Below are 15,837 nucleotides of genomic sequence, written 5' to 3' on the forward strand. Positions count from 1 at the left end.
AAAAAGCTGCTAGCAGAGCTGAAATAGGGAACTGAGAATGTCTGTGTTTGTCTGTACTTTATGACATTGGTCATTTAGGACGTTTGACAGAGTGGAAAGTAACGGTAAAAAGAGGTTTTAAGCCCATATAGTCAAGTTTTTGTTTATTAGAGTATCCAACACACACACCCACATGTTCTTGAGAATCAATTCCAATTATTTTAAGTGTGTACTTTTGTTACTAAATCAAAAGAAAATGCATTCATTCATTTATCAATATATTGTAAATAAAAACTAGTGTTTGAGATCAGGAAAACAGCTTGTTTTTAGATGAAGTTTTTCCATCACACCTCATTGTGTCTTTCTTTCATTCATTCATTCATTCATTCATTCATTCATTCATTCATTCATTCATTCATTCATTCATTCATTCATTCGTTCATTCATTCTTTAATTCATTCATTCATTCATTCATTCATTCATTCATCTTCTACAGTATACCTATTTATCCACTACATCAGTGGTTCCCAAACGGTGTGCCGCGGCACACTGGTGTGCTGTGAGGCAAGTCCGGGTGTACTGTGGGATTTTGTGACAACCATACATTTATTACAATATATAACGACACAAAGATAATTGTTTTTTTAATTTTACTACTTTGTATGCACTCATTTCATTATACAGAGGCAAACTCTAAACCAAAAATTGTTTCCTTAAGAAATATTTCACGAGCAACATAGTTGTCTTTGTCACATTTTATTTGGCATTAGTAAATTATTCTACATTTACAATTATTGTACATGATATGAGTGATATTACGTGTCGTAAAGGCTATTTTGCTGAACAGGTGTGCCTTCAGGTTTTTACTTGTCCTTTGGTAAAAAGTTTGGGAACTACTGCACTTCACTGGTGGCGCCGGGACATTGAGTCATCCAGCTACAAAGTGGATTCAGATGCTGACATTTTTCAATCTCCATTTCATTCTTATTTGTATACAAAACCTGGCATAAAATAAAAAAAAATAAAAAATATATAATAATTGACTAAACAAACAAACAAACAAACAAAAGTGTTAATGAAAACACCTGAATTTAAAAAAAAAAAAAAAACACTCGCACAAAAGTTTTTACGCTTTCATTAGGAGGTATTTCAGAAGTTTCGGTATTAAAATGTGTCGCTATGGAAACAGAATGTCACAGGATGTGCGGTACCTGGTCACATGACCACTTCTCTCTGAGAAAACATGGCTCGGTACGTGTAATCAGAAGAGGAGACCGGGACATTTCTTAGCATTAAACTTTCAACATATTACTGCCACATGAGGCGTGAAACAACAAAGGAATACAGAGTGTTCTAAGGAGGTTCTGAGCGTCCGTCTTTCTGCAGAAAAGTCTCCGTGGGATGAGATTTCACGGGAGTTGCGAGGCTTCTGCCCAAAACAACGTTCAATGGAAACACGTTCAAAGTGCAATTTTATTTTGTTGACGTTTAGAAACATTGCTTTTATTTTGTGAAAATCTGTAATGAAAACCCATCTTGAGTCTAATTGAATCAGATTACCAGCCCTTCAATAAAAGCATGAAGTCGAGTGACAGCAACCAAAACCAGCTCAATAAGTTAAAAAAGACGAAACAAGGCTCGTGTTGCTGGTTTTGCAGGCTTTTATTGCTTATATTGTTTGTACATACTGTATATCTCATTCAATTTACATTAATACATATACAGGTATGTATGTAACAATATACATATATACTTTAAAAACATTCAAAATAAGTAAAGTAAAAACCAATAAAGAAAGTATTTTCAAAATCATAAAATCAAAGTTGCCTCCTCAAAGCAAGCTTCATAAAGCAGATGCGCAAACAGAACAGGATAGCCCGTTCTACTTTAGTGGATTTGCAATAAATCCCCTTTGTTAAGCACAAAAAGAAATGAAATAAATTCTGAAAGTTGTTGGCTGGCAGATTTCATTGGTCCTGGGGCTGTTTGATGTACCGCTTCCTGGCGAATTAAGGTTAAGGCAAGGTAGATGAAATTTATCAGAGCCTAACTCTGTCTCATCAGATGCAACAAGCAGCTCCAGGGCATCCCTGTCATTACACATGTGAAGGCATAGGAGTGCATCCACATATGTACACAATAGTATTGTGCAGATAGTTTGTATCGGTTTTTCCTCAGTGCTCAGTGTACATTTAATAGAAAACATTAGTCATATTTGTTTTTTTCATTCAGAACAGAGAAAAACAAACCCCTTATAGCACATACTTTATTATTAATGAGGTAAATAGCACATGGCAACACATTTAGAAAATGTAAAACTAATCATCAGATTTTTCTTCTGCAATATAACTAATGACTAAATATGAGAATTGGTTTATTTCTCTCTTTCGGGGGGGGGTTTCCAACACAGTCAGCACATCGTCCATAAATTATACTTTCACTGTTCAAGAAGACTTAATACCCCTCCATGTACAGATGAAAACCTCCATATTGCCCCGAGAACAAAATTAACAACCGTTCGTTGTAATTGTAAGATTTTTTGAATGGCCGTTTTCTCCTGGGTGTTTATGAGTTGCCTGCTAGTTTGATGCAAACTAATTGTTTAAACTCAGCTCAAGGGCTTTTTGTCTGGGCTGGTTACAGTAATCAGACCACTCCTACAACAGCGCGGGATGACAGAATGAGGACGAGAGCAGGAATAAAGGTTTTTCTGTGCGGCAATTACATAATGTTGTGTTTGTGAATGATGAACTGTCCATTTAACACAATGTGTGCGTAGCTCGTTGAAAGTTCAGTTTGTTGGTATTGTATCGAAACAAACATTTGTGTGTGTGTGTGGTGTTGTTGAAAGACATGTTGCAGAAAGGTTAAGGAGAAAAAAGAAAAAAAAACTTACTTCTCCCAAGCTTTAATTTAATAATAAAAAAGAATAACTTAATTAAAAAAAAATTAAAAAAAATTATGTTGAGTCCACATGGGTTATGGTTACATCACATTAGATTAAATGAAATGTTATGGTTGGTACCTTCTCCTCTCAGTCTGCCCTTCCTCTGCCAGCTCAACACCTGAGTCTCATCAGCAATCAGATATGATGGAGGGATGCAACAGCTGTGGAGAGAAGGCTTCCTCTTTTTAACTCAACACATTGTATGTCTATATTTTTAGCTATGGTTGAAGATTACAGCTAGTTATTTTCATGTTTCTTTTGATAGAGGGTTTGTATTTTGGCTGTTTGTCCCGAAGGAGTAGGAGTTTGTTGCATGTGGTTTGGCCCAGCGTCCCCCCTACTTTTGTTCAGTTTGGCCAGACTCCCCAGTCCCTTTTGTTTGCTATAGTTCACAATTCTTGTGTTGTTGCTTTGTCATCTTTAAAATAAAACATGTGAAAACCTGCATTTGTGTTGCATGCATAGTGTTCTCATGATTAAGCTGCTGAAACGCGTTAACTTTTAAAGTGGAACTAAACCCTGAGGTTTTGGCTGTTGTGAGTCTCGGCTGGAAATTCAAAAAATATGCCTTGAATATTATTGACAGCAAAAGTGTAATGGTGGACATTCCAGCAGAAGTCCCCATTACAGCGTTAGCCACAGCAGTTACACAGCAAAGCAAGCAGTTTTAAGGCGCAAGCAGTTTTAAGGCACAAACATACTTGGGAAGAACGGACCGCTTTGCGTCCTTGTGGATCTCCGTGACTGTGCAGGGTCTGCCCCATGTACTGGTTTCAGAGGGAGAGTGAGAACAGGCAGGATAAATTGTGTGTAAACCTAAGAGGAGCTTATCCAAGGTGGAGAGCCGCCTCTGTGAGCTCTGTGCCGGGGACAAGCTGATGGCAGCAGCCGCTACTGAGGACAGTAACTACAGAGTGATATGCACATTCATGTTAGAGTCTCTAAAACACCAGAAAACTGTCCAATAACACAAGGTAAAGTCCCTACATTTGTCAATCGTCTCTATTTCATCAAACCCAGCACGGGGTTAAGTCCAGGTTTAACCTGAGAGTTCGGCTCCCTTAAGCCAGGTTCTCACTGGAACAAAGATAAAACACCTTAGTTACCATAGTAACACAGCCCGTGGCGCAAACCTGGTCCCGACCAGGTTTAAGCAGAAAGCTTGGCTTAAGCTGCAGATGCACTTTCATGAAACCACATTAAAGAAGTCATTTAGTGATGCTTTAAAACACTCAACAGATCTACAAAAGTAAAAAGGAGTTAAAAAGACTTTTTTTTTAAATACCACTTTAATACGGTATTTTAAAAGGAAATTAAACAGAATGTCATAGCAAATGTTAAAATATGATTTTAAATCTAAACAAATGACTATAGAATCATTGTCTTATTACATGTTTAATGTGTCCCGTACTTTTTAATGAGATGATCACAGTCTCCTTGTGTTTAAACCATCAGTAATAATATGTCTATAAGGATATGTGCGTATCCATCGCCTCCATTTACCGCACGATATAAATGTCCATTCACTGATCAGAGATTAATAATGAGAACACTCTGAATATAGAGAGAGGGAGGGGCTGTTCAGGGACAGTGACAGGGCAGAGCTCTGAGGCTCCCCAATGACTAAAATACACTATCGCTTTAAGGGATGTGCGCACAGTACACGCACATCCCGTGCACGCTGCTCACCTGCACCTAGAGCTTCTGCAGTGTTGGATGTGACATCCAGCGGCGCACACAGCACCGCTGAGCTGCTAACTTTGTTCATTTGAATTTATTGTTTAGAACTGAATTCATCAAAACACTCACAAGTCTAAATTTCATATTATTTAATTGTGAGTTACAGCATTGTCTTTTATTAAACGCTGACAGGTGTTAAAAAACGTATCAAACTCACATGTGTTCTCTGTGATAAATTGACTAAATAACACCATGTTTAACCCTTTACTACTCTGAAAAGCTGCAGCGCATGTGCCCTCACGTATCTAATCATTAAATCTGTGATTGATCTGGTGGGTCTTATGAAGATGTGCACTAAAGCTAAACACTGTCAGCTGGCTTGGCTGAGCTGGGGAGCTCCAAGCTCAGAAGAGTTTGATGAAATGGGAAAAGCCAGCATGGTCACAGACGGCTTGGATAAACCAGGTTTAAAGTGTAGGCCTGGCTCTACTAAGAACATTGATGAAATACCCCCCAGGTATTCCTGCTTGTGTCTCCACCTCCCAGTGATGTCAGTGTGTTTGGGTTGTGAGTGATTAGCTGCCTCATGTTTTGCACCCAAGTGTGGCCAGTTCCCAATCATCACTGTGTTTGGACACAGAATGATTACTGGATCATGGTCAATGTTAACCTCCTCGTGTGCAACTGCGTTTTTGTCTCTGTTACCCTCATGCCTCCTTGTACCCTTTTGGATTTTTGTTTTAATTATTTATCAATAAACATGAACTCTTATTTTCAACATTACGCCTGCCTGCTGCCTGATTCTGTCTCTGCGCTTGGGTCCTCATCCACAACTGAGAATCATGACAGGCCTACTATAAAATCTCCAATAACTCAATCTCTTTTTGCAATTTTTTTAATCCAATACTCTCCACTGACTGCAGAGTCCTCAGGTTCTTGTTTTTATGAGAGGGGCGGGGCCAACAGTGATAGTTGGTGATGTAAGAAACCACCAAATTGTCAAAAAACACCATTCCCAGCCAATCTGATTGTAATAGGCGGGTTTTAACCCATAGAGGGCAGCCATTCTCACATTATTACAACAAAATTACGGTATCAATCACCATCACTACTTCATACCCATACACATATCTTTTCAGCAGAAAAAAGTGGTTTTAGGGTTTAGTTACCCTTGAAAATATTGGCCGTACCATAAGCAGTTTTGTTTCTTTTTTTCCATTCTCAATATTGCCTGATAGAGGTGTCAGCGATTAACTCTAATCCTTTTAGTTTTGTGAAAAAAAACTAGTTTCTTTGTTGATTTTTAATGTTGATAAAGTATAAACACCATTAACTCTGATGATTAAGAGTGAAGAGCAGCAGATGTAACAAAGGGCTCTCCATATGAATGAATGTGTTCTGTTTCACTGTCCTTTTATGAGTTTATGAGCAGATCAAACATCAGGGCTAAGACACGAGCAGTACAGTCAGTTAATTATGTCCAATACATCTTGGTCCAAATTGCCCTCCAGGGGTCGAAATGTCTGCGGGGGGATGGAGGAACCCACGTGGTACATTGTTATTTGTTATTTCACCTTAAACAGATTACACATGCTGACTCGTCATCCTTCACATGATTGGGCGAATGAAGTGAAAGGGGGACGACAACTCATTGTTGGTCACTGCCTCTGTTTACCTCACTGTAGCCTTGGGGCAACGCGTTATAATCAGTAGCCAGTAAACGACAATTGGCCACATTTACTCAGTTTAAGCATGAATGCAGGGCTGATTGTATTGTTGTGTCCCATTTAAAGAAAAAAAAAGGGTTTTCACTCGTCGTACATTAGAATGCATAGCACAGTCAGTATGCATTTATTAAAATGTATGTATGGGTGGGGCAGCTGTAAATGGATTATACATGTTTCGGTTGAGGTGATGAAAGACATTTTTTCATGTTGACCTTAAAGAGTTATTTTTCTGTTTAATTTTCTTTAAACTCGACATCCAAATATTTTCGCACCGACTAAAATGATACTTCCTGTTTTATCATTTTTGTCAAAACCACCTCAGTTTAACTTCAAGCAAAAATATTTCACACTGACCACAGAAATGTATCTTACATATAAAGAAGAAATATGTCTGCATAATCCCCACATTTTTGGTCAGGTCACATATGCAGATCATGTGGGCTCTGAGCCCTGTCGTCCACAGTGAGCTCCCAGAACACATCACTCTTTGTGCAGCCGTATGTAAAATGACACTTGATAAATGTTCACTTCATACAGTGGCTCATTGGTGTTCAAGTTTGGGGTTTAAATTCTGTTGAGAGATTGGTATGTGCTGTATCGAACTATATTTTTCTTGCTCTTGAAATGAGGTGAAACTGAACTTTATCTCTGTGCCAATGTACGGCCCTAGACACAGCAGTACGTTGTCATCACTATTGGTTCCAAACATTAATATTTGTGAAAAATTGTCATTTTTATTCATTTTGGCCAAAAGTGGAAAGCATAATATTGCATGATGTGAAAATTTAAATTCATTTGAATTTTAATCCTCAACAACTTCAAACTAGATACCTGAGCCTTATTGGCAATAGCAGGCCCTTACATACTGCACATTGGGCCAACAAACTTGAATCCTTGCTCTGACTGCTTCAGAAATGAGAAAAAAGTTATTGTGCATTTCAAAAATATCACCAAACAAAACACATAGGAAGCACTACCATCAAAACCCCCAGAGAGTTTTTAACATATTGGTTTAAAAGGGGTTCTGAGTGTTTTTCTCCCAACACCTTGTTTTTAGCCAAAACTGATATGTGTCTTCAGGGTGTTTTGGTAGACTAGCTGTTAACACTACATTTGAGAGATATCGGAGTGAAAACAACTTGAACTGCACCTTTCCTGAGGCTGCCAATGGTTGATTTGGGACTTATGTAAGCGGATCTGTTGGGGCAAAACTCAGATGGGATTTTGCCATGAGGTGAATTGGCAACAAACCAATGATAGAGGAATGTCATAGGTGTGATTCTAAGATTGCATTTAGTGTTGCAATGAGACCACAAATCTGTCTCAAAAGATACATAATTGTAGTGATGCTGAAACTAAAAAGATCCAAATCTGGCCAATGAGTAACTTGAGGCCTACAATATGGACCAAAAAAAAAGATTATTGGTATCATTTCAGTTGTGAAAAGGAATGACTTTTCTGATGATTGCTGGACTGTTTTAAGAATTATTTAGTTTGCCCATCTGTACCACAAACCTCTTTGCTGACTGAGGATCATTAAGATAAATAAAGCCAATAAAAACAATTGATAATAAAACTACGAACGCGCCCCTATGCAGCTCAGAACCTGAGGTAATTATATAAATAGGCTGCTATCATGAAGATTATTTTTGAGTTAAGTAGGCTGTGGAGAGTATTTAGTGTTTTCAATCATTCGCATTTAAAATCTATTTGAGTCTGCTGCTTGGCAGCTTTCTTGTTTACCTTTACGAGAAAATGTTCCTATTCGATTATTCTGGTGTTTGTATTGTCCCCACACCAAAGAAATGTGCTTCCAGCAACAATTTGCAAAATTACCCAATTTCTGTGGTCAAATATTAATTTCACCTTGTGACTCACTTTGATTTCTTCTTTTTTTTGTTGGAAATTTGGAGGCTTTGATCAATGAACATTCACTAATTACAATGATTACCCCCAGTATGGCAATTGTACAATACTGAGCGTCTGGTACTCATCCCAGTCCAGTTCCTTCTTTGGCCTTTGTGGATTACAGTTTTTTTCTGACCCTATATGCAGAATTCTCCAAAGTTGTCATTCTGAATCTCATTTCTGTGCTGAGCCAGGTTCAGGGGCCCATTAACACTCCAAACATTCAGAGTCACAGACCCGTGTCCCCTGCCTTGCTCCTTAAACACTTGTTAAAACTTACAGTTTTACAATGTCAACAGCTTGAGAATGACTCTTTTGGGACTGCTACCACAGTCCCTATATGCACAGAGGAGGCTCAATGCAAAAAAAAGTGGTGGGGGGAAGAAACAGAAAACAACGGAGGGACGAAAACCTTCCTAAAGACGCTGCGGCCGGCCCCTGTCTGCTTCATGAAGGATCTGATTGAGAGACAGGCCAACCCAAGTCACAGCCATTCAACTAAGCTGCTTCTACGCCCCTGGCCTGCTGTCTAAACCCCTAAATTAGACTTCTGAGACCCCAGCAGCAAAGGCTCATGTTACCAGTACCTGTGAAACCCTGGCAGGCTTCATCACCCTGAATGGAAATGCTACACAAATAAAGGCAGGCTGGCCTGTCTACACTCTCTCGCTGCCCACAGATGGATGGTGAAAGGCAACATGAACCTCCTTGGCAAAGACTGGAGAAATAGTTAGCGGGTTTCCCTTCGGGCCCCTATAAGTCCAAGAGTATAGTTAAATATGCCCCATGGAAAGTCTATCCTGTCTGGGGAGTTTTGATTGTTTGCCTCTGGAGCCTTTTTCAAAATGGGACAAAGTGTGAATTAAGAGAAAGGATGAGACTTTGTAAGCAAACAGAAATAAACTGTGAAGGAGGTCTGTGTAAGGGATTGCTCGGCTTGTATTAGGAGAAATTAATGCAATATTATTCTGGCACACTTACTTGATTATAATCAGAATTGTAAAAAAATGTATTTCATGTATTTTTATTCTGTAGGCCTAAACATGCTAATGTCAAAAATAGGTATTCAATGACAAAACCTCGACAACATTTCTTGATGTAAACCATGACATAAAAAATAGAGGTGGAACCAGGGATGGACTAGGACAAAAATTCAGCCCTGGCATGTTCTGTCCAGATCAGCGCAATACATCAGCGACTCCATGTAGAAGTCATTATTAAGTCAGTGATGCTCAACATGTGGCTTTTTACGTCTTCATTTTAATTATTATACCCGCAGCATGATAAATCCACCTAGCCCACCCCTGGGTGGACTGGCCATCTGATGATAGTTAACGATATAATGACCAATAATGGGCTTGAGATAACAATACAACACAATATATGATATAACCCTACAAACCAAAAAATTTCATCTGGAAAAATATTTCTAGACGTGCTTATATTCTACTTATTTTTTAACTCGATAGGAATATGAAGATTATGTAAAAACACATTTTCTATCAATCAAACCCATTATCACCCAACCTCTCTACCTATCCTATCAATAGCATAGCAAAGCTAAGCACAAATTCTAAATTGTGATCAAAAACAGCAACAGCAACAACACAATCAAGAACATAAGAAATCAGATTTGAAATTGCTCCCACCAGGCAGTGAGAAATGACCATCATTTACATGAATTAAACCCGGTACTTTCTGCAACTCTTTATTTTCTCATTAATGCAGGTTTTTTTTCATCCTGGATGTGATGAAGGAGAAACCTAATTCATCCGTAGATATGTGAAGACGAGCTTCCTCTCCAATCCCATTGCAAGGTGTCGGAATTAAGAGGAATTATTATGGAACGCGAGGGGAGAGGAAACTTGGTGGGAGGAAATCATTTAGACTTTTCAGTCATTCTAATGTCTTCATGTCTGTTTTACATCATCTTGTTGGAGCCGACACTCATCTGTCTAAAGGGCTGGTTTTAACATAGTGGGAGTGGCTTCTTGGTGAATATGTAAGTAAATAAGTACATTTTATTTATAAAGCACAGATAAAAATCAGAAAGTGCTGTAAAAACATTTCAGTTACATCCCATCCAAAGAAACATGAAAAGACAATCACATATAACATGGGAGGACAACAATGGGAGAACTGTGGGTCGCCTTGGGAGGCGCCCCAAGGGTGGAGAAAAGAAGGATTCCAGGGAGGAGAAAAGAGAGAATTACCAGCCACTGGGGGGTGCGTGCGTGCAGCCTCCTGTAGGTGCTCTACATGCTCCCTTGTAGCTTGCGGGGAGGGAGGGGGGACAGAGGGCCAATGGAGACGTTGAAAAATAAACCCTTTGCTTTCCCTCTGATACAGTCTGATGATGTGTGACGACCTTGGTAGATCTGGTTCAGAAAACAAAAGTCCAGGTGGCGATGGGGGAAGAGGAGGGGGAGTTGGGGGGGGGGGGGGGGGGGGAAACAACATCTTTGGTGAAATAGAAGACAGTCAGCCTTCAGCGGCTGGCGTGTGGGAAAGGCCAATGACGATGAGCGATTTGTTTTTAATTAAGGCTAGCACAATTCCTGTAGCCTTGAGTCTTTGGTCTCTAGCAGTAAAATCGAATAATGTGGCCTAAAACTGCAAGCTAAGCACTTAGCCTCTCCAAGCTGATTTCTATCCCGCGTAAATGCTCCAAAGTAGTATCCTGCTTACTTTTGAGTTTGTTCATTGCATTAGTCTGAGTGTTAAATCCTCTGCCCCATCCTTCAAAAATGACTGGCATATTACAGACTTTGCAATAGATGAGAAAGCTGCCCGCTCCAATTTGCAGCATCCTTGCTACCATAAATCCAATCATGCAGATGCATGGACAGACACACGACCTTCCACTTATTCCAGGAATCTATTGTGTTCCGTCTGGACACGTGGGCTCACCCCTCCCCGGTCTTTTTGTAGAAAAAATTTGATCGATTGCATTGAGAGACCAGCTGACCAATTCCATAATTTTATTTTTTGGATAAAATGCAGAGAGAGCCTCCGAATAAATTCACAAGACAGGAGACAAAACAAGCAGCGAGGGCAGATAGGGAGGAGAGTGGGAGCAGAGAAGAATACCATCGCTTTCATCGAATAGCAGAAACGAAGAGAGTTGAATATGTTTCAACTAATTAAAACAGCATGGTTTGTAAGTATCCAAAACTATCTACAATATTGTTTGACTGAAAACACACTGTAAAACAGTACATAATGTTTGCCATAATGCCGTCAAACCCAGCCTAGAGTCAAAGCCTGAACCTTAAAGTCTCTTCCTCTCACCCTGCCTGAGGCCTTGTTTCTTCTAACGACCTCTTTGTTCACAGCAGGTGTTTGAGCAAAGTGCATGGTGGCTTCCATTGCTCCGGCAAGACTCATTTTTCGAAATGCTTTTAAATTGCTCAACAAAGTATGCCTTACTTTAAGGTTCAGATGTGCAACTTTGTCAGGTAGAGTAAAAAAATTGCAAGACCTGGATGCATTTGGAAGGGATTGCCATCTGGAATTTAAATCACAAGACAACAATTAAGACATGTTTGTGCTACTTCACATTAAAGCTTAAATAACTGAAGTAAATTACGTTTATGAACTTAATGCTCCTTTTGATTCGTAGTCCCTCTGTGCAGTGTTTGAACACAATCATTGCCAATAAGAAAGTGTAAGCCAATCAAATAGGCCGTTGGATCTTGACTGAGTAATTGAGGATCTGTGTAATCGTTAACCTTGGCTTAGAGTCGGAAGTTAATGAATCAAATCAATACCTCTCTCTACTGATCCATAATTATTTGAAAAGAGATGAAAAATTTAACAGGCTTAGCCTACGAGGTTATCATGCCATGCAATTAGTCCGCCGGAGGGATATTATGTTACCTAGATACCATTGGGGAAGTGTAATTTCTCTTGCAGATGGAGTTTTTTTTTTTTTTTTTTAATGAAGAGTGCAATTATCTAAATAGGTCAGCCAAAGACACACCGCTGCTGTTGCTGCGACTGCATGCAGCTTCTCCGGCATACCTACGGAAACAAAAAAAAAGCGGTTTAGACGCTGTGTACGATGATAAACAACCACCGTCAAACTGCTCACTTTATCTTTTTCTATCACCAACAATGCCAGCTTTGTTACTCAAAAGGAAAGAATAATTATTTATATTGTAATTTTAATTTCATTGTTTGTTTTTATTTATTTAATCTTCATGTGAGGTTATAGAAACATTTCTTTAGTGGGGTCCTATACTATTAAAAAACCATTAATTTATTTTTCCTATGATTCCAATTTCAATTAGCCAAATAGCACATTAAGATTGTAATATTTACATTATTGTTAGACTTTAAAAAAAAATTCTTTGTAAGGTGTGACTGATTTCCAAGAAAAAAAAAAGTCACATTCCATCAAGCTTTGATATTTACAAATCAAAAACATTTATTACAAGCATTAAATGTCTTCATGAAAACACTCAGAAATAAACAAACACAACAGGAACAGAGCGACGATTGCAGTAATGAATCTGATTTTTTTTTTTATAGGTAACATTCCACTCGTGTTTATCGGTGGTAAAAAAAATAAATAAATAAAAGGTTTTATTATAACGGCTGACTTGTGAAAAACTCTCTCTTGTGATATCGTGAAATTGCTCTAATCGCCTCAATTAGGTGTTTATATATTGCTATGCAGTTCCAATTAGGACAAAACACAGAACATAGACCAAACTCAGCAGGCCACTAATACTGTGAAGTAGGTAACACAGAGTGGGAGCTTAATGAAACACAGCTCAGACTAGAAGGTAATGAAACACCAGTTAGTGAACCAGTTAAAGATCAGTCCTGAGAGTGGGATATCAATGAATACAGTTTTCTTTCATATTGTCTGTTTTTTCCAGATCGAAAAAGAACTTCGCTGAAGTATTTCATGTTTGATGCAAACGCTGCATGATTGAAAGGGAAATTTGGCACAGGCATCCTCTCCTCAACACAGAACGGGTGACCTTGTGAACTGCCAAATGTTGCCTGTTTCAGGTTCTTAATGTGGCAGGTGCCTTGATCACGATTCAACCAATTTGTCAACAAGCGCTGTTATCCTGAAACTTGGCAAAGAATCCACAACAGATTCCAAGTTGAAACCTGGATGATCATATTCCAAAGCTGTGGGAGTTTTCGCTGTTAAAAACTCAAATGTACTATGTGATTGTTTAAGAACTTTAAAAAGCACTCAATACCAATGCACAAAAAAAAAAAAAACTATCTCAGGTGTCTTTGGAGATACACATTTTGTCAAGAATGAAGGGATTGGTAAATGACAGAGATCATGTCTTCGTCTTGTCTTTTTTGATGGACAGGCAATGCCCAACCCTCCTACACACTGACACATAAGAAATATGTTTCAGGGAACGACACTAGCATACCCTCTTACACTTAATCATTGTCAATCACTCTGCGCACTTGGCTCATTGGGTAATAGGAAGAGATCCAACATCACTTCCCCACCAATCTGTTTGGCTCTCACACGGGAGGTGCGTGCTGTTTTAATGCCTGTGTGGGATGGCTTCAAGCTGTTTTCTTATCAAAAGGCCCATTCAGACATTTTCTTTGAGAGGAATTGCAAACCTTAGATCTCACAGCCTCCGTTCAACCACATGTCTTGATTTAAGAGGGCAAAATCAGATTTGCTGCCACAGAGAGCTGTCACTGTTAAAGAATGAGATGTGATTTATCATCCGAAACCACACACACGACTGCTAACCAGAGAGAGTGCGAACACGTACGCACATTTGCACTCATGCACACATTCACCGTCTTCCCACTCCATCACCCCTCTACCTCACTTAAATACCTACAAAAAAAATAGATCCGCCATGCTTCTTAGCTCGCTCTTCTCTGGAAGACTTTTGTACAGTGCTACACACAACTGCAGTCTCACATGGAAGATGTCTTGGACCCACTGTCTATGAGAGCAGAGTTGGATCTCATGCGTTTTTACAAACTGCACTACATCACCTTCCACCCAGGGATCCTCTCTAAACGTTCTCTTTTAAACCTCCACTAACAGCCTTATCATTGATTTTATGTCTGTCTCTCTCAGTGTGTGTGTGTGTGTGTGTGTGTGTGTGTGTGCGTGCGTGCGTGTGTGTGTTTCCCTCCCCGGGTTGTAAGCAAGCAAACACAGCTGAACCCTAACACCCCGTGTCCCACTGCGACTCCCTCAGGGTGTTCTCATCACAAAACAACTACACAACATCTCAGAGTGAAACACCCTCAACAACACAGGCCATAAGAAAGGCAGAGGTGACAGAAGCAAGTGTTTTTTTTTTTTTTTTCCCTCCACGATTTCAAACACACACAACCATCAAATAACTCTTCGCTCTCTCTTTTTTCCCAGCAATTCGCAGGTTGAACGTACTTTGCTCTGAAGAAGTTGCTCTTAACTGTATTTCGTACTTTTTTTTTTTTTTTTCTTGCATCTACTTTTGCCTTCACACACATTCTCCCTCATAGTTGCTGCTAATTATTTCCTTGCCGTAGACTGAGGGATTCTGGGATTGAATATGGTTACCAATTTCGGCCCAAAATCTCCACTTCTCCCCACTCTCCACCTTTTTCGTGCTGTTTCTGGTTGCCTTCTGTCAACTGTTGCGATGTATAGTGGTTTGAGGAATGTAAATAATGATCTTAAGGTGTGTTGGGCACAGTTGTTAAGGGAAATATACTCGCAAGTGTAAACCTTCCCTGCTCTCCTGTCCCTGTTAGCTCAGCCTTTTTTGAGCGGTCAGGCTGTCTTGCCACAATCACACACTGGCGCCACAATTGCCTGGTCCCAACTGCAACCCTTTCACTGTGTAATGAATACATCCAGAAATAAACTTTAACCGCTCATGCCCTGCTGCTTGGCCCCCTGCGTCTATGTGTACAGACAGAAGCTGAGAGTGATGTTTGCGTCGTGCCAGAGATGGTGGCATGCTCACCTGGCTTCTGCTCATCCTGCGGTGGTACTGTGGTTCTTGGGCAACACAGAACCAGTCAGTGAACGGAAGGTGACCGCTATTACCACTGTCACCATCCGATGGGACCAGAGTGACCCCGAGAGAAGAGAATGTTGGAGAGTGATGACGATAACCAAATGGTGCCAAATGATGTAGATTATTATCGGTTCTATTTTCAGTGCTTGTGACACGTGCGTCCTCATCACGTATCTGTCTACACAGTATATGAGTATGGAAATACTTTTTGTATGCGAGTTAGTTTGGCCTGTATGAATGTGAGGTTCATTGCCACAGGAGATAAATATACCTGCACCAAACCCACAGGCTCGAGTCTTGATTGTGCAAGGGGTGGTCAGATCAGAGCAGTAATTTTCCACATCCACAGTCTGCTCTTGAGTCCACCTAAGAGTGTTTTTCGAGGACACGTGTTGCACGTTTCCACAGGTGTTTAGTGTGATGTGAGGGAGAGAATAATATTCTCTGCTTGTCTGTATTTGTGTCTTTGCGTCGCAGCTTTTGAAAAAGTCGTCTAACATCATTGTGAGCCAACTGCATCACTGTGTTCATTTTTACAGCAAATTTGAATTTATTCAGGCCTATTTCAATTATAGTC

This window comes from Gouania willdenowi, chromosome 9, assembly GCF_900634775.1.
Source record: "Gouania willdenowi chromosome 9, fGouWil2.1, whole genome shotgun sequence".
In the NCBI taxonomy this organism is placed as follows: domain Eukaryota; kingdom Metazoa; phylum Chordata; class Actinopteri; order Blenniiformes; family Gobiesocidae; genus Gouania; species Gouania willdenowi.